The 21,327-nt window shown below is 42.5% G+C and overlaps 1 long non-coding RNA gene across 1 annotated transcript; it reads right to left on the minus strand.

Moving 5' to 3' along the window:
- Positions 1–20,866: 20,866 nt before the first annotated feature.
- LOC136500539 (uncharacterized) lies at positions 20,867–21,327 on the minus strand. The gene is made up of 2 exons (XR_010770056.1): positions 21,203–21,327; positions 20,867–21,122 (listed from the first exon to the last, which is right to left on the minus strand). It is a non-coding gene; the product is annotated as an uncharacterized lncRNA (long non-coding RNA).

Consider the following 21,327-nt stretch of genomic DNA (forward strand, 5'->3'; position numbering starts at 1 on the left):
AATCCACGGGGAACATGAAGTGATAGAAATCTAGAACTAGAGAAGTATATGGGTTGTGAATATAAGAAGGGCTAGACTACTATGGGAATGACTGGCACTATACTAAAACAAGGAATGATATATCAAAGATGTTTACTACGGAGCGTACTTGCCCTAACCTCACCCAAGTCATAATTTAGGCACATAGCACAATGAGCTCTATGTTTTAATAACTAGACCCAACGTGGTGAAATACAGAGGAGGATAGGGCTGTCACCACCTACCAACTACCACAATCTATCTAGGGGCCTAGCTGTAAACACAGGTAAGGTATAGCCTAAGCACCACGCTTATGCACTTACTACTCAGATCTGGATCCCAATGAAATAAGATCAGAGCACTCTAACCAAGCGGTGAAACTAGTAAACAACTGCAATATAATAGAACTTATATTAAGTATGGTAACAAAATTACCATAGAAGAAGTGCAGAGATACAAGAAGAAGAGGTTGCCGACAAGCCTGGCTCCTCCTCAAGCTTCTCCTCTCCTCTTCTCTATCTTTCTACTCTAGAGAAATGGCTATCCTAAGCTAAACTACACACTTCTCTTGATTCTTCTACACTTGCTTACCTACAACCGAGCTCAAGGACCCTATTTATAGTAGTAGATGACTGGGGTGTATTTGTAGATGTTGTGGAGGTCAATAGGGATGCCTTGGCCATCAGGATATGGGGCCAGGCGTCGGCCAACCATGAGATCAACCACCTTAGCATCCAGCGACCTGGATTGGCTCCCAATGGCAGTTTATGTAGACAATGGCGGTTGCATACGTCAGTTGGAAGTTAGTTTGTAGCTTGGAGAGGGTGACAAGTGGGCCCATGATCCAGTGATGTCAATCTGGTCCATCCAAGTGAATCGACGTTGGTTCAATGCTCCTCACTACTCTAGGAGGCCGTCCCATGGATTGTTGCCATGGCAGGGGCCAGGGTGGCATCGGGTGACGGCCCCAGGTGGGCCATGGCCATCCTTGCTATGTGGATTGCCTCTAGTTGCCTTCTTGCTATATTTTGACTATTTTGTCCCTACAAGCATAATTCTCCAAGTACAAGTAGAACCAAGTGAAATCTAAACATAAAATGTTGTTTTGTATTGATTTTATACATTTTAGCACTTTATGTTGATGGCAAAAGAAGGTGTTAAGAGCCATCAACAGATACACAAGTCAAGCTCAAGGCGAAGCCCTACCTCTATAGATGTGTACAAAATAGGGAGATTGTCCAGAGGAGTGCTAAACTTATCGGCACCATCTCTAACTTGTACCTTAGCAGATGAGGGCCTCCTTCGTACGAGCTACATCTAGGATTCTTCTTGGTGTAAGGTACTTGATTAAGTAAGTGCTTACTTTATTATTCATTGGTACATCGTTCTTTGAATGCTCTAGTCCACCTTTGGTACCTAGATTATAGTAGGATTCGATAGTGTAAGCGTGGTGTTTAAACTATCGTTTACCTATGTTTGTGGCTTGCTCCTTATATGTGTGGTAGCTAATGGGTGGTGATAGCCCCATCTAGCCTCTGTAGTCCACCACGTGTTTGGGCAAGTTCTTAAAGTGTAGGGCCTGAAGCTATAAGGGCACCAGTTATTTCTTGCGGTGCTTGACCGATACATAGCTCCGAAGTGAACAATCTTAGTAATTTTTTATTTGATCTAGTACCAATACCATAAAAGCTCCTCTCTGCCTGAAATATCCTAAACACTTTGTCGTCATAGGATGAACTTGATTCTTAGTAGAACACTCACTTTCCCTATAGAAATTGATACATTGGAATACTCCCGGGTGAAACCAACATTAACAACTATGCGCTTGCGTTTTTACCTATTTGCCACATAAAGTGTTAACAAGCTTTCTATGACACCCTAGGTGTCAGCTACTAGTTAAGTAGTGGTTCAAGTCTCAACAAGACATGTCAGACGGTGATCATGAGCTCTAGTTTAAAAATCTTGCAGAGTGGCGACAAAGGTGGGGAACTAAACTCTTTCAAAATGAGACTCAACTGAAATTTTTAAAGATAAAGGCAAAACTCTTTTACTTAATTGTAACCCTTTTCAAAAGAGTGCATGAATAGTGTTAGTGATGTCTCTTTCATATGCATCATATAAACATGAACCTAGCTGATCATATGAAAAGTTTCATGATTTTGGAATCAAAATGTCACATAAAATGATAAGTTATAACTTTGTTTGAGTTGCTTTGCTAATTAAATTGAAACATGTGGTGTCCACAAGACCTTGCATTCGTGATCAAACAACTCTAATTAAACTCTGCATCAAAAGTTAGTTAGGGTTCATATTAGAGAAATGTGGTGCAAATGCTTAAAAATAGCTAAAACCCTAGTTGGCATTTAAGTGCTTAATGGCATGTTGTGAGCTTAATAAATACTCCCTCTGTCCCAAATTATAAGATGTATTGGTATTTCTAGATTCATAACTTTTGTTATGCACTTAAATATACATTATGTCTAGATACATAGTAAAAGAAATGTATCTAGAAAAGCCAAAATTTTTTATAATTTGGAATAGAGGGAGTAGTTATTTTATCAATGAACTCCAAAATATGTCAATATGAAAAACATAGTACAAGTTATGTAATTCACTTCACTATTGTGCTTTTGTTTGTCAATGTTTTATGTGAAAAATAGGTTAATTAAGGCCCTGAAGTTTAAAGAAAATAACAAAAAACAGTTTTTCCCAAATGTTTCTGAGTGTCGAAATATCGCTGACTCTAACACTTTGATGCAGCCCATTCTCAAGTTTTTGCTAAACAACTTTAATTATACCTTTTATAAAAGTTGCAGTTCATGCCACGGAGAAGGGCTTAGAAGTTGGGTTGAGTTTGACCGAGTTTTGACCTTCAAAACTAATTTCAAATAGGGCCAAGCTGAGTTTGTTGATCCTGTCCTTAGGCGCTTTTAAGATACTGACGCAGCCAACTTTGGCTTTAATTAGCGCCTAAACCAGAGCCCAAACCGCCCAAGTCCCTTAGCCAAAGTTGTAGAACGAGCTGAGGATAGCAAACTTCGTTTAAGCGCCACTACTAGAAATTGTCCCTATCACAACGGTCAAAAATCGTTGCAACAACTACCAATTGCCACAGTGCCACTTCCGTTGCTAGCCATTGCATAAAAACGAGTGGCAAAAATGAGTGGCGTAAGGTCTCCGGAACGGTTTTGCGTTCTGTTGCAAGTACCGTGATAATTGAAACATAATTTTGTGTTGCGGCTAATAAGTGTTGCAACAAACCATTTTGTGGTAATAAGGAATATTGCAACAGAATTGGTCGTTGCAATAGGCTATACTACAACACAATGGCCTCGTAGCAATACCCCCTTTTGCAAGGGAATTAATTTTGTTGCAATAGGTTCTATTGCAACAGACTCGGTTTTGTGGCAATAGCGATGGAATCAGTTTCGTTGCAATACATCATATTGCGACGGAATCAGTTTCATTGCGATATGTCCTATCGTAGTAGAATCAATTTCGTTGGAATACAACCTATTGCAACACTACCCGCAACAAAAGAATCAACATTGCAATATATTTTATCACAATGAAAAGCATTGTTACAATAACATATTGCAATGAACTACTCTCGAACACAAATCTTATGGCAATTGTTATTTCCATCAGTATTAGTTTAATAAACACTTGCTTAAAAGATTTGTAGCAAAATTGAAATAGCAATGAATCTATTATTAACTTTGAGCATCCACTACCGGAAACAGAAGGTAAGCCGAGTGCAATATGGTTTGCCGAGTGCAATCCATTGGGCACTCAGCAAACAAGCTCTTTGCCAAGTGCTGCAAAAAAACACGAGGCAAACGAGGCAAAAACACTCGGCAAAGTTTGACACTCGGCAAACTAGAAAAAAAAAAACACTCAGCAAAACTAGGCGCTCGGCAAAGAAATATGTTTGCCGAGTGTAATTGACTGGCACTCGACAAAGCAATATGTTTGCCGAGTGTAATTATTTGACACTCGGCAAAGAAATATGTTTGTCGAGTGTAATTATTTGGCACTCAGTAAAGAAATAGGTTTGCCGAGTGTAATTATTTAGCACTCGGCAAATAATTTCACTTTTTTCCTCTTCTAAAAGTATGAAAAAGAAGGAAATGGGAAAAAAGGTTTGCCTAGTGCAGACACTCGACTAAGATAAGTTTACCGAGTGCCATGATCTAACACTCGACAAACTTAGCTTTGCCGAGTGTCATAGATTCGGCACTCGGTAAACTGGGCACCTTATAAAAGTCACCCGGACGCCACCCCCTCCCTCCCACCCTCCCCTCCCTCTCCCGTGCACGAGCTTCAGACTGCTGCAATGGCAGACAACGGAGTAAATCCCACCAAATTCGGCGATTTCCTCGGACGTTCTTGTGGATAGCTGGCTTGGGGGAGTAGCTAGAGAGGTGTAGAAGCCATGGATGCAAGGAATCGAAGAAGGGTGCTGTGAGGCCGATAAATTTTGGACAGGGGCGACGGCCTACGCGCGAGGCGGAGCGGCGGCGCTCGCTCGTGCCAGCCATGATTTTTTATGGCGGCTGTGTAAGACAATATCCATGTAATATCTAATCTCTCTAGCATCCCTCGTATATATTACATCTAATATGCAGGATAGATCAAGAAGCTATGCATGGACGTTACGGGGGGCCAGGTTGATCTGCAGCATGTACACACGAAGACAGATGTCGGCCGGGCGCCGGACACGGCTGCTGGGTGTACACGGGCGTGTGCCAGAGGACGAACACGGCGTGGCTGCCTGTGGTGTGGTGGCGGCGGCGGCGAGCATGGTGGCGGTGGGGGTTTTTTTATATTTTTCAAAATATTTTTTGCCGAGTGTTGGTTTAGCACTCGGCAACGTCTTTGCCGAGTGCTCGACAAAAAACACTCGGCAGAGACAGCTTTGCCAAGTGCCGTTTGCCGAGTGTAACACTCGGTAAACGCTTTGCCGAGTGTTTTTTTGCCTTCGCCATGTGCCGTGGGCACACGGCAAACCTATGAATTCCTGTAGTGATCCATGTCAAATAGTATTTACATTGATCAATTAGAAGCGCTAATGATCTTATTTTTGAGCAATTTTGTGGACCATTAATGATCTTATTTTTTGAGAAAAAAAAGTACTAACGCTGGAAGGGATCCGGATCACACACCAGCAAGGGCTAGCACGCCCACGGTCAACAAACGACCTTGAATGCAACAAGAAAGCGGCAGAATCGACGAAACCGATCTAGAGACCAGTTAGGCCGATGTTGAGCCTGTTCTTCGCTTGATAGACTCCCGAACACCTCCCGGGAAGATCAGTCGGCGTGGAGGGTGTCCTATGGTCAACAAGGCCACCTAGAGCGCCATCAAATATCGCCGGGAGACCTGACAAACAACATGTGCGAGAGAAAGTAGGGCAAACGAGTGTCTTTGTGTTGTGTTTTTGACGATTGGAAGTTAGGATCCTTAATCGGCCGTGATCGTCTCATATATATAGAGGGGGTAGTCTTATCCAAGCAACAAATAAGTCCAAAACACGTTCTCCAAGTTTCCCACGCCAAAAATAGACCCAAAGTCCAATTGGAAACCAACACTCGGTAAGGTTTTCAATGGCGAACCAGCCTGGCCTGGTTTTCAATGGCCCAAAACAGGGGCCGCCCAAGGCACAAAGTAAGACGGGCCTGGCCGGTTTGGGGTAGGTGAACCAGCTAGGCCGGTTTGGCAGGGGGTTTCCATCCTTTTTTTTTCACTACCGGAAACAGTAGGATTGCCGAGTGCCTGACGGTTTGCCGAGTGTATTTCATCGGGCACTCGGCAAACACCCCATTTACCGTGTGTATTTAATAAAACACTCAGCAAACATATAGCACTCGACAAAAGCAAACTTTGTCATGTGCCTAATAAAAAACACTTGGCAAAAGCAAACTTTGCCGTGTGCCAAATATAAAACACTCGTCAAAATACAAAAAACTCTCGGCAAACACGGACACTCGGCAAACTAGAGTCACGTGCGCTGGGCGTTCGGCGGCCATCTGACGGCTGTTGGGTGCGCCGCCCTGCCGTTAGAACTTTGTCGAGTGTCCGTTAGAGACACTCGGCAAAGACAAGATATGCCGTGTGTTTTTTCGTGACACTCGGCAAACTAATTTTTTTGCCGAGTGTTTTTTGTTTATACTCGACAAAGTAATGTTGTTGCCGAGTGTTTTTTAATGGCACTCGGTAAAATATTTTTTCTCTCTCCTGCTCTTCAAACTTTTTCTACTCTCCACATACATCATGTAGTACTACATATTAAAATTTGATATATTTCTCCATCTATTTGCTATATTTAAGTAATTTATTGCATTTAGAGGAATATTTTGGTTTAAGTCAAATTTGAACTGCAAGTTATACAAATAATGGAATAAATTGAGTGGAGAAATCATATTGATGTTATTGAGTCCATTTTGGGGCCTTACTAGGGAAATGAAAAGAATTTTCGAACATTTTATTTAGGAAACACGACCACGAACGTGTGGCCGGATGGTTTTTAAATTCTAAAAAAGCAAACAAAGTCTGAAAATAACGAGATTTGTCAAGATCTCCTGATATCATACGTGGAGACTTTGCAAAAAAAATTGAGAAGGTTTCGCACAATTTGTCACGTAAGACCTTTACAAACAGAAGCATCTCCGTATAAAAATCGTAACGTTTAGAAGGATCCGATAAGATTTGGAGTCAAAGTGGCGGTCGAATCGGAGTTTAACTTCAAAACTTTTTGTATAGGCAATAGACAACATAGATTGGTTCATGTCAAATTTTGGTAATTTTTTAGATCCGTTTGATAATTTTAATTTATTAACTACAATTATAGAATTTTAATTGATATATATTGAATTTGAGCTATAACTGCATGAAATAATGGATTAATATTCGTAAAAAAAATTAAATATGCATTGTTGAGTGAATTTGATAATGTATTTTTAAATTATATCGTAACAAATTTAGTAGAATACGCTATGAAGGAGGACAGTGGAGCATGAAATATCGATTTATTTTGCCGAGTGTTTTGTAGCTAACACTCGGAGAAAAGAACAGTTGCCGAGTGTCATATAGGGGACACTCGGCAACTTCGTCGACCGGCCCACTGCACAACATCTGGACGTAATGGAACATAAAAAAAATAATGCCGAGTGCCCCGGATCTTGGCACTCAGCATACTTCTTCAAAAAAACAAATGCCGAGTGTCCCAGATCCTGGCACTCGGCATACTCCTTCATATACCCCAGTGGTTAGCACCCCCGGCCCTCACCCTCACCCTCGCGCACACAACACGCAACCGCACGCCGCCAACCCCCGCCCCACCGCGCCCCGCCACCGGCGCGGCATCGCTGCCCCGCCCCCGGCGCCGCCCGCCCCAGCGCTTCCCGCCCCCCAGCGCCGCCTGCCCTCGGCGCCCCGCCCCACCACCGGCGCCGCCCATCCCCAGCGCGTCCCACCCCCAGCGCTGCCAGCCCTCGGTGCCCCGCCCCGCCACCGGCGCGTCCCGCCCCCGGCGCCCCGCGTGCGAAGCTATCTCTCGTGGTGACGACTGGACGACCGCCGCCGCCGCCCTTCGCTAGGTCTTCTTCGGGCCCTTCGCCGGCGACGAGTACGCCCACCCCTTCTCTTCCCTTCCTGCTACGCGAAACTGAGCATCCAAACCCTAGCTTAACCTATTTGTATTCGAATCTGATATAATTACAGGAGTATACATGTCACTGGTAGAGAACCGAGCTTTACTCCCGGTGGGGAACCCCCTCTAGTCCCGGTTCCCCACCCGGGAGCAAGCATCCGGGACTAAAGGGGGGGTCCTTTAGTCCCGGGTCAGGAACCAGGACTAAAGGAGGACCTTTAGTTCCGGTGGGTAACACCAACCGGGACTAAAGGTGCCTCCTGACATGCCACGATGGCCGGCACCTTTAGTCCCGGTTGGTAATACGAACCGGGACTAAAGGTTTTTTTCTTTTTTCTTTTCTTTTCATTTTTTGTTTTCTTTTCAAAATAGGTTTTCGAAGTCGTATTGTACGCTGCTAATTATACATTTATACGCGCATATAGTATGTTTCGGTTCAAGCACAATGAACGTATTAAATCACACAATTCAAGCATAGAAATATATATATATATATATATATATATATATATATATATATATATATATATATATATATATGCATCATATATATATTTACATGCATGCATGCATATGTGTATTTTACATTATATTATTTCATGTGCATATATTACAAAAGATTGCATTATAGTTGTTGTGACATAACAAGTTTCCTCTCATCCTCTAGCTTGGCTTCAATGGCAGTGTTGGGTCGAAGTAGAACTCGCCCTTGGAATCGATGACCTGCTCATTAAAAAATCCGGCTATAGACTCTTGAATTGCTTTGATTTGGTCTTGCCGTATGACCTTTTCCTCCAACCATCGAGTCTACAGGTTTGAATTAAAGGAAAATAAATTAATATATGTACATATATATATATATATATATATATATATAAAGACATAGTAACACAATCAATAATAATAATTAAATGAATATATAGTGTATTTTTAACGTACTTTGAGTCTCTCTGTAGGAGTTCTTTGGGAGAGCACCTTGATAAACTTGCAAACATAGTAACCACAGTAGTTGTTCCCCTGTTCCTGCCTCAGACACCACTTTATGAGAAAAAGATTTGTCATCCAATCTGGTGATCCGGTGAAAGCTATATGTTTAATTAATAAAGATGATGCGATTCACGGGACTTACTTTCAAAGGGATTACATTTAGTGGCGCTTTGCATTTTTCCATGTGTTGCTTCTCAATAAAGGTTTTCCAAACACTGCCCAATAAAAAATTTGCCACGTCATCAGATATAGTTAATCATCATGTTTGTGTGTATATATAGTTGCTAGAGATCCCAAAATTACCTCTAGATAATATCTATCATATCTTGGTAGTCTTGTTGTAGTTTTCTCATCGAGTCATAGATTATCAAGTGACTTTTCACCAGATCGATGTCCATCAATATCCAGTGATTGCTGCATGTGTTTATAGGATATAACGCGTAACACTCATTAATTAACTAGAATCAACATATGAGCCATTAAGGCTATGATCGACATGATTAACACTCACTTGAAGTTATAGGGAAAGAGTATATCCTTCTTGTGGCGTTGGTTCACTAAGAAGTTCATGAGGTTACTCTCTGACTCAGACTTCCAATTAGTCTTTGGAGTAATTGGGTCTTCGAATACTATATGGGGATCAACAAAACCAATTTCATTGCAGCCTTCCTTTCTGAGCTCTGTCATTGTAAATCTGCATATATATAGTACTTGTTAGGATAATTTATATGCATATACACACATATGATGAGTTTAATAATAGATCGAAAGAATTATTACTTACAGGCAATAGCAGCTAATGATAACTTTGTCCAGAGAGGTCAGGTGGCATAGTTGATGAAATTCTGCAAAGTCAACATACATAACATCATCGCCACGGAACCAATGTTCGTCTCTAATTCTGACACCAATGCAGAAGTCTACACTGGTAGACGCCTGCATGTACCACTTGTTTAGCAGGTACATTTGCGTCCCCAGATCAGATAAGGCTTGAGGGTTGTATAGACTCTGGCCTAGTACAAATTTTTTCTTCCAAATATCAACCTCCGCTGCACTCTCAATGTTTCCATCACCAAACATCTAGTAAAGGTCGAGACTAGTCTCATCAAGAAATTCACCAAGGTGATCCAAATCGACATCCGGAGGTATGTTTGCCTGATGCATTAATCCTAAATTCGAACCATATTTATTACCAACAACTAGCGGGGGGGATTGATTGGTGCGCTTGTTGTCTGAGTTGGGCAACTCCTTTCCCTGCCCGCTTCTTTTTCTGTGCCGCCTCAATTGACTTGGTGAGAGTGCGGTCATAGTCTGATAACGTTGATTTGGACGGCTTACGAGATTCCCGCTGTTGTTGCTGGTAAGAAGTCACCTTTTTTCTTAGAATATCTGGAGCTATGAAGAAGTATGGTTTCTCCGGGTTTCTCCTTGCTTCTTGATTCATTTTAAGTTTGTCATAGAATCTAGACATGTCTTTTTTATATGCATCAGTTCCTTCTTCCTTCTCTTCAGATATTATTTTGGGAATAGCCCTTGGTTTCACGGTGGCTTTCTTTGCAGGCGGGGACTGGTTCTTTATTTGAGGGGCTGGCCTCTTGCTAGGCTTCTTGGTAGGAGGGGGCGGGGGAGGCATTGGAGACCTCCTTGGAGGTGTTGGCAGCGGCGTTGGAGACCTCCTTGGAGGTGGCGGCTGCGACGTTGGAGACCTCCTTGGAGATGGTGTGGATGCAGCCTCGTCTTCTAACACAATGTCATCATACAGAGCACTATGATGATCTGGTGATTGAACAATTGGATTTAGGTTGGGGGAGGATCTGCTACAAAAAAAGGAATGACATATTATTATGAGCAGATTATTAATTATTTAAGCCAATACAAATTAATGATGTAGTGTTTTCATCCACACGTACCTATGGTGAGGTAGTTTAGGAGGAGGTGGAGCCGACATCCCTGGAATGATGATGTAGCGCTTGTGCTATAGAATAAATGTCTTCTCCGCTTCTCCTAGAGTCTTCTCGCCATCACCTCCAGGAATGTCAAGAGGCAAATCACTAAAACCTTTTTCAGCTTTATCTACCGAGATGGTAGCATATCCTTCTTGGATTATATTCCCATGAATCCTTGGTGTCTTGGTTTGGTCGATAGGATTAACAAGACCGATAGCCACCTTGATTGTGGAATTCTCCTTCGGAATGTGTAGCTCACATGTTGTACAAGGTTCAGTGATGTCATCCACAGGGAAGCGCAGTCCTGTGTCCCCTTGATTTGGTATCTCCGTGGAAGCGCAGCTGCTTTTCAACTGAACAGATTGGCTAATGTTGATTCCTGGCTCTGATGCCTGCTTGCTTGCACTCACTGCTATTTGCACTTGCCTTCTGATTTCCTCCTGCATTCTCGCTTCAAGGTTTTTTTCCCGCTCCTGTGCTTCACGCATCGCTTCCTCCAACCTCTGGAGCCGCTGTGCCTCTTCTTCCTTCTTTCTCTGGCGACTTCTATAGGAAGGTCTGTCCTGAGGGAATCCATGCTCCCACAAGACACTTCCTTTGCCTCTAGTTCGGCCACCATGTTCAATAGTCCCGATGGCGTATGTCAGCTCATCCTTCTCTCTGTTGGGCCTGAACGCACCACTAGCAGTAGCTCTCTGAGTATAAAACAATCTTTCTACTGCTTCTTGCAGTCTTGCGCCATAAACGCACTTCCCTGTCTCCTGGTCTAGTGTTCCCCCATGACCGAAAAACCAATTCTTTGCACGTTCTCCCCACTCGAGTGATTCTGGTCTGATACCCTTGGCAAGAAGGTCTGCTTCCATTTTGTTCCACTTCTTAATGGCAGTCAAGTAGCCACCTGATCCCAAGATATGGTGGTATGTCTTCTGTTGGGCATTACGTTGGTTCTTTATCACCCGACTCACACCCTCTTCTGAAGTCTTGTACTATACAAACTCATCCCAATAGGGCCTCTGCTTTGAGATCGGGCCTGGGATAGTAAAATCTGGTGCTATGTTCTTCTTGACATACGTCGTGTATAGGTGTTTCTTCCAAGTCTGAAACTGGGTGGCCATCTTCTTCATTGCCCAATCCCTAACTCGCTCCTTCAATTCATCACCATCTATTATATCATCATAACCATCTGTTTGGAGCGTGAAATGTACCAAGACATCATTCCAAATTAACGCCTTGTCACGATCGGAGACAAAACTGATATGAGGAGCATTGGTCTTCTTCTTCCATTCACGGGTACTAATCGGGAGCCGGTCCCGTACAAGGTAACCACAGTGGTGCACAAATTTCATTTTATTCGGCCCCCCCGGTTCTCCTGTATCCACATTGAACTCCGAGATGATGAAGCGACCCTCCAATGGCTTTTTGGGACCTCGAACATTTTTACTCTTCGTTGTAGTTGTTGATGTCGATCCAGAGGGCTACAAAACATAAACATTATTTTTAATGTCATGAGCACACATAAGACATATGATAATATATATAGCTAATAATAAAAAATATATACTTGGCCAATATGTTGTTGCTCATTTTGTTCAAGAGCTAAGTACTGACTCCCGTCATCTGCATCCTCTTGCACGTTATTTTTAGCACCATCATCGCCGGCAACTTGAGTGCCAGTGTTGATCAAATTCATCATCAACTCCTCCTCATCCATATTTCTTGGGTCGGCCATCTAGCTTCAAAAAACAAAACCAATATATAGTACGTCAAATCTTTGCTTATTACATGCGTAAAATCTACAAACAATATGCATTATTAAATCTTGCCCCTCGGTCACGGACGCAATTCGCCACACTAGGACGAACTACGTCGGTACTAGGGCGAATTAGGGCTATACATAAACGGCCGAGGGCAAATTGCGTCGGTGACTAGGGCGAACCACGTCGGTGACATCAACAGCGTGGTTCACCCTGGTGTGATTGTTTAGCATTAACGATAACGATAATACGAATGTTGATCAACTAGGCCACAAGAAAGGGCAGTGTGACAAGAGTGGCGGTGCTCCACTCCGCCGTATATATGTCTGTACACATGGGTGAACGAGGGCGGCGGTGCTCCACCGTATACATAGAAACGCATGGACGAAATGCATATGAATACAAATGACGTATATATACATGTCGGCGCGGTGGCCGGTGTGCTGACGACGATGACGTGAGGCGGGCTGGGGCGGTGTCGGTGCGTGATGTTGTGATCCTATGTACCATGTGAACCATGTAGTCATTCATCATATGAGAAAATTCTATGTTAATAATGTAAGTATAAGTCATTATGAAATGTAAGTATATGTGTCTTATTGCTCATATAACCATTACTATTTCTGAAATGATAAGAATTTATTTTCTTCTTCTACAGGCGATCTCTGATGCTATGATATGAAGTTTGAAGATAGTCTTCCCAGAAAAAATATGTAATGCTCATATTACTTTAGCAACATTAATATATTATATCTGTATATTCAAAGTTCACAAATGAAGAAACGTTGAAGTTTTCCTTCATTTGTCTGTAGCCATGCATGCAAGTCCAACCAAAACTGCTAACATCATCACATGTGATATTTTTGATAAACTAAAAAACGCTTAGTTTACAAACTGGGTATCAAAATTGAGTTCCTATTTGACCAGAATTTACAAATAATATATAGCGTGTTTATTATATAAGCCATGGATTTACATCGATCTAATTAATTTCTAAAGTAATTTCATTGGTGGTCCTTAATTAAACTTGTCATGAGTTCAGGTCCCAGTGATCTTAAAATGTATTTTTGTACCATAAAATGCAGTTTTTGACACTCTAATTAAACTTGCTAATTTATCCATATAATATCCAAATATTCCAAACTTGCGTTAAGATATGTTTTTTATTTAAAATCATTTAGAGTTCCAAATATCCATTTTTAGTTCCTAGATTTTGTGATTCAAAATTTGGAATTTTCAATCGACCTCGAGCGTTGACATGGCTTACACCAAAGTTGTAGTTTCCGACATGATCTATAACTCGGCAGTGGAGGGCTCGGACGAATGTACAAAGAGATCGACGAATATATCACCTCGATCGAGCTCGGCAGTGTGGAGGGCCTCGGGCGCGGTGGGGCAACGCGTGGTGGAGGGCCTCGGGCGCGGAGGAGGGCGCGGTGGAGGGCCACGGGCGTGCGCGGAGGAGGGGCACGGGCGCGCGCGGTGGAGGCCACACGAGGAAGAAGAGGGCGGCGCTGGTGTCACGGAAGGCGAATGGACGCGGCGCGAGGAAGAAGAGGGCGGCGGTGTTCGACGAGGAAGAAGACGAGCGGATCGATCTGCGCCAGGCGCTGGAGGTTATATACCAGAGAGAATTACTCCCGGTGCCAACCACCAACCGGGAGTAAAAACCCTTTACTCCCGGTGCGTATTACCAACCGGGAGTAAAGGTACCTTTACTCCCGGTGCGTGTTACCAACTGGGAGTAAAGGTATACCTTTACTCCCGGTTGGTAACACGCACCGGGAGTAAAGGGTTTTTTTTGGCGGGCCACGAAACTGCAGCCCACCTTTACTCCCGGGTGGGCTTCCCACCCGGGAGTAAAGGTGGCCTGCAGTTTCGTTTCCCGCCTGTTTTAAGCAATAGTCTTGTTAAATACAATAGAAATGCAATAGTTTTTGTTAAATACATAGTAAATTAAATAAAAGGCATAAAATTATTTTGTTAAAAATATGAATTTTCTTTTTGTTTATTGCACATAGGAAAAATCTATAACCTAACTTTTTTATTTTTTGTTAGAATTATAAAACATAATGTAACTAATATTTATTATTTCATTAATGCAAAAATGTAGTGTTTAATTAAAATTATTAAAACTATTGGTTTTGGACAGGAAATTTGTTTTCACATCATTTTAACGTTAATATTTTAATTTTTCATCACTCAGTATCCTAATTTACCTTTTTGAGAGAGAAATCCCACCAAATCAAACATTGATTTAATTTGAAACATGACATAATAAACATCTGAATTCACAATTATTACATAATATCTCAAACACACACTATATTAAATCACTATATCATTAAGTGGGCACAACAGTGAACTTCTTCTTTACGTATGTCCCTTGGTTATGATCGCTTCGTAACCATGGAGTGTCCTCATCATTTACCAAGATGCTAGGGTCTTTGTTCACTTTGAAGGGCAGAATTCGGTCATCCTTTTCATATTCTTCTGACATGTCCGACTTGTCCTCAATTCCCACGATGACTCTTTTCCCTGAAAGAACTATGTGGCGCTTTGGCTCTTTGGTTGAGTCATTATCGTTTTTTCCTCTTTTTGGTTTGGTAGACATATCATTGACATAGAACACCTGATTCACATCCTTGGCAAGGACGAATGGTTCGTCTTTGTACCCAATATTACTAAGGTCTACTGTTGTCATTCCATACTCGTTGTCTACTGTTACCCCGCCTCTGGTCACCTTGACCCATTGGCACTTGAACAATGGGATCTTCAAAGTAAGTGCATATTCTAGTTCCCATATTTCATCTATGCGTCCATAATATGTCTGCTTATTCCCATTCGGGTCTGTGGCATCTATGCGGACACCACTGTTTTGGTTGGTACTCCTTTTATCTTGGGCTACTATGTAGAATATGTTCCCATTTATCTCGTACCCTTTGTATGTGACGATATGCCATGATGGTTGCATAGCCAATAAATACAGTTGCTCATGGATGCTCTCATCACCTTGACATTTTTTTCGCAACCAACCGCCAAAAGTTTCCATGTGCTTATGCGTAATCCAAGCTTCAGTCTTCCTTGGAAACTCGGATCATAAGAGATCCTTGTGTGTCTCAATATACGGATCTACCAAAGAGGAGTTCTGTAGAACTATGTAGTGCGCTTTATTGAAATAATCATCATCCGTACCAATATATGTTTTCCTCCCTAGTGTCCCCTTTCCGCTTAGTCTCCCCTCATGTCTCGATTCAGGAACACCAATCGAGTCAAGGTCAGGAATAAAGTCAACATAGAACTCAATGACCTCTTCTGTTCCATAGCCCTTAGCGATGCTTCCTTCTGAGCGAGCACGGTTGTGAACATATTTCTTCAGGACTCCCATGAATCTCTCTAAGGGGAACATGTTGTGTAGGAACACAGGACCGAGAGTGAAAATCTCCTTGACTAGGTGAACTAGGAGGTGTGTCATAATATCAAAGAAGGAAGGAGGGAACACTAACTCAAAGCTGACGAGACATTGAACCACATCATTCTGTAGTTTAGCTAGATCAGTTGGATCAATTGCCTTCTGAGAAATTGCATTGAGGAATGCACATAGCTTCACGGTGGCTAGACGTACATTTGGAGGTAGAATTCCTCTTAATGCAACTGGAAGTAATTGCGTCATGAGAACATGACAGTCATGGGACTTTAAGTTATAGAATTTCTTCTCTGGCACATTTATAATACCCTTTATATTCGAGGAGAATCCAGATGGTACCTTGATGTTGTTTAAGCATTCAAACATGATTTCCTTCTCCTCTTTGCTTAGAGTGTAGCTAGCAGGACGTAAGTAATGGCGTCCATCATCTGTCTTCTCTGGATGCAGGTTGTCTCTTTCTCTCAAACAATGCAGGTCCTGTCGTGCTTCAAATGTGTCCTTAGGCTTTCCATACACACCCATAAAGCCTAGCAGGTTCACACAAAGATTCTTCGTTAGGTGCATCACGTCGATCGAGCTATGGACCTCCAGGACTTGCCAATAGGGTAGGTCCCAAAATATGGACTTTTTCTTCCACATGGGTGCGTGACCGTTAGCGTCTTTCGGAATATGTTGGCTTCCATGTCCTTTTCCAAAGACGACTTTCACATCATTGACCATATCGAGTACATCCTCACCGGTTCGGTTGCGAGGCTTGGTCAGGTGGTCTGCCTTCCCTTTAAAATGCTTGCCTTTCTTTCTTACGGGGTGATTTGCAGGAAGAAATCGACGATGGCCAAGGTACATGACCTTTCGACATTTTTTCAAGAATACACCTCTAATATCACCGAAGCAGTGTGTGCATGCATTATATCCCTTGTTTGACTGTCATGAAAGATTACTTAGAGCAGGCCAATCATTGATTGTTACGAACAACAATGCTCGCAGATCAAAGTGTTCCTGTTTGTACTTATCCCACACACGTACACCTTCTTTATTCCACAAAATGAGAAGTTTGTCAATAAGTGGTCTCAGGTACACATCGATGTCATTGCCAGGTTGCTTCGGGCCTTGGATGAGCACAGGCATTATAATGAACTTCCGCTTCATGCATAACCAAGGAGGAATGTTGTAGATACTTAGAGTAACAGGCCAAGTGCTATGACTACTGTTCTGCTCTCCAAAAGGCTTGATACCATCTTTACTTAAAGCAAACCTTAAGTTTCTTGCGTCATTTGCAAACTTCGGGAATTCTCTGTCGATTGCTCTCCACTGGGACCCATCAGCAGGGTGTCTCAACATATTGTCTACCTTATGGTCTTCTTTGTGCCATCGTAACAATTTTGCATGTTCTTTGTTTCTGAACAGACGTTTCAAGCGTGGTATTATAGGAGCATACCACATAACCTTGGCATGGATTTTCTTACGCGGACGTTCGCCCTCAACATCACCAGGGTCATCTCACCTGATCTTATACCGCGATGCATGGCATACCGGGCATGCATCCAATTTCTCGTACTCTTTGCCACGGTATAGGATGCAGTCATTAGGACATGCATGTATCTTCTCTATTTCTAGCCCCATAGGATAGACAACTTGTTTTGCTTCATAGGTAGTGGCGGGCAATTCATTGTACTTCGGAAGCATCTTCTTTTGGATTTTTAGTAACTCTCCAAATCCCTTGTCAGATACACCATTCTTTGCCTTCCATTGCAGCAATTCTAGTGTGGTTCCCAACTTTTTCTGCCCTACATCACAAGTTGGGTACAACAATTTCTTGTGATCTTCTAGCATCCGCTCGAACTTGATCTTCTCTTTTTCACTTTCACATTCTCTTTGTGCATCACGAATGACCTGACAAAGATCATCAGCCGGCTCATCTTCTGTGGCTACCTCTTCTTTAGCTTCTCCCATTGTAGTATCATTGAAGCACGCACCATCAGGAATAATATCATTGTCGTCCCATTGTTCTTCTTCACCTTCTTCCATTACAACACCGGTTTCTCCGTTCTTTGTCCAACAAATATAGTTTGGCATGAAACCCGACTTGAACAAGTGTGAATGAAGAGTCCTTGAGCAAGGATATTCCACCGTATTCTTACATATGGCACATGGGCAGCACATGAAACCGTCGCGTTTGTTTGCCTCGGCCGCATGTAACAAAGAATGCACGCCGTCAATGAACTCTTGGGAGCGGCGATCAGCATTATACATCCAATGACGGCTCATCTGCATTACATGACATAAATATCATATTAAAACCTAGATCATAATTAATTATTTATACAACATGCGTGCCACCACAAAAGATACAAATTTATGAAAGCATCGCTACAATGTAGACAATCCCAACTACCACTAAAAGAACTAAAGCTAAAATACATTTCAGGAGCACAAGGATTTCGCAACCAATCTCAACTAAAATAGACAGATCCCCCGATTGTGCAATATCTTTGGGCTTCTTCGGCTGGATCACTGCCTCATTAGCCGCCGTATCTGCCTGTTGTGCAAGATATTTTTACACGAGTTCAACATACTCTTCCTCCCAGTAGAAGCCTGAACATCGTCCACTGCCATCCCACTGAAATTAAAACAAAAAATTAGAACTTTAATCACAATCATCATGAAAATAGGTATAAACTAACCATAATCATTAAATACGATAAAATAACTCACATTGCGATCCGGACACGTGTAGAAGATACGATCCTTGTTGGGACCCTCCTTCTTCACTTGGTACTCCATCACAATCTTTGTCTCATCACGACACTTGCCGCATGGAATGAGAGGAAGGCCCGGCCTAAGTCGCTTTGGAAACCCATGAGAGGCCGAGGACCCGGAAGCAGTTGCCATCTACTCTCTATACTCATTTTTTAATACACTATAAATTTCTCCTTTTATAAACAAATAAAATTAACAAACTATAAAATTATCTAGATCTCTAAACAATGATATTTTTAATGGTCATTGTGTTCTCGTCTTTTACTGCGGCAGGTAAGTAATTCATATGATATTTCCGCAAATTAACAGAAGAATGGGAATGTACACACATAACAGACTACTACGACGATATCGGGACGTGTGAATAAATAACCATCCGTACTAGTTGACCTTGCTTACGTGATCATCTCGGCGAGCATTTTTCCACCGGACGGCACCGTACTTGGCCACGGAAGAGCTCCAATTCTACGAGGAAGGGAACACGGTCTTCCACGACCGTTGCCGCTCTCCCTCGTAGAATCAAAGCTCCTCCTTGACGTCCGTTACCGCTTGGCAGAGAACATGCTCGCCGAAATGAACACGGTCCGCTAGTTCAACTAGTACGGATTTTCTATAATTTTCTAACTATTTTCTAAGTTTTTCATTTCATAAAAAGTTAAAATAAAAAGTACGGTGATTGACAGACTACTGCGACGATATCGGGACATGTGAATAAATAACCATCCGTACTAGTTGAACTTGCTTACGTGATCATCTCGGTGAGCATTTCTCCACCGGACGGCACCGTACTTGGTCAAGGAAGAGCTCCGATTCTACGAGGAAGGGAACACGGTCTCCCACGACCGTTGTCGCTCTCCCTCGTAGAATCAAAGCTCCTCCTTGATGTCCATTACCGCTCGACAGAGAACATGCTTGCCGAGCTGAACACGATCCGCAAGTTCAACTAGTACGGATTTTCTATAATTTTCTAACTATTTTCTAAGTTTTTATTTATATATACTACGTTTAGGTACGGTGATTGATAGACTACTGCGACGATATCAGGACATGTGAATAAATAACCATCCGTACTAGTTGACCTTGCTTACGTGATCAGCTCGGCGAGCATTTCTCCACCGGACGGCACCGTACTTGGTCAAGGAAGAGCTCCGATTCTACGAGGAAGGGAACACGGTCTTCCACGACCGTTGTCGCTCTCCCTCGTAGAATCAAAGCTCCTCCTTGACGTCCGTTACCGCTCGGCAAAGAACATCCTCGCCGACCTGAACACGGTCCGCAAGTTCAACTAGTAAGGATTTGCTATAATTTTCTAACTATTTTCTAACTTTATATTTATATATACTTTAACCTTCTTTCATGTAAATATGCAAGCTTGAAGTGATTTTGAGCTCAAATTGCTTACAAATGAAAAAAACCACAATAAAGAACCATAAATATATATAGTGAACAAAATGGCATAAGAAAATGGTAAAAAATGAGAGTATGAGATTGGTAACCTTTACAACTGAAGAATCGACGGAGGAATCGAAGAAATCGACGGAGGAATCGAAGAATGGATGGAGGAACAATGGAGGGAGGGAGGAAGCAAGAACACTACTGCAGTGAGCTTCAAAATGTGCTGAGCTCGGGCTCGGGGAGGAAGGAGGAGACGGCCGATTTATAAAGGGAGAACATTTAGTCCCGGTTGATGGATCCAACCGGGACTAAAGGTAACTTTCCAACCCCGGGCGCAGCCACGGCCCGGGAGTAGACCTTTACTCCCGGTTGGAGCCACCAACCGGGAGTAAAAGTATACCTTTAGTCCCGGTTAGTGGCTCCAACCGGGACTAAAGGTCCCTGCCACCTCTGTCTGGCGCAGTAGCCGTTGGGCAGGGACCTTTAGTCCCGGTTGGATCCACCAACCGGGACTAAAGGTATCTCTAGTCCTGGGCGCAAAAAATCCTGGGACTAGAGCCCATTTTGACCGAGGATCAAAGGTCTGTTCTCTACTAGTGTGTGTTATGCCTACTAATTCGATTATGTTTTAAAAAATTATCTGGTGTAGTGTATGTATACACCCATGTCCTTTACTGGCCGCGCCTGCTGTGTTTGTGTTCAAACCTTAACCAAGGCCACAAGGGGGCAAGTGTATTGATTTACCTCGCTGGCTTGACTGGGGGATAATGATTGGGAAATAGCTTACTTTGTTGAGTGAGAAGCTCATTTGAAGATCTACCTTTTGCTGTAAATAAATCTCTTCAATTGTAACTAGCATACTGAATTGGAAGAAAGCCCATTTCATTTCAATAGGCCACATACAGTAACATTTTGACAACCTAGCATATAAATATTAAACACGCCAGATAATTTGCATTTTATAAAATATACAAAACCCATACAAGAGATGGTTCAAACAAATGTTAAATCAAATGGTTCAAATACATCATTGTCCATATCCCGAGTAATGTAAATAGATGACATATTCTATTAACAGCTCTTCCTATATTGAAACAACTGTAGCAATCTTCCATCTTTTTTAGCACACGAACCTGCACATCCAGCTGTTCGTAATGAAGTTTTTTGGATTTTCTGCAATATCACTGATGAATTGAGAAACAGACAATGAGTGAACGGACTAGGAACCGGCCAGCTGGTGAAAAGCTGTTTCTGAATGACTCACCGAATCACTGTGATGCCTGTCTGCGTCCTGAAATAGCTAGCTCCTGTTCAGTCCCGTCCGTGGACCTCTTCTGTGGTGTGGTCCAGCAAAGTTCATACCAGACACGGCCTTAAGTTTCAGAACCT

This window comes from Miscanthus floridulus, chromosome 13 (genome assembly GCF_019320115.1).
Source record: "Miscanthus floridulus cultivar M001 chromosome 13, ASM1932011v1, whole genome shotgun sequence".
NCBI classification, from domain to species: Eukaryota; Viridiplantae; Streptophyta; class Magnoliopsida; order Poales; family Poaceae; genus Miscanthus; species Miscanthus floridulus.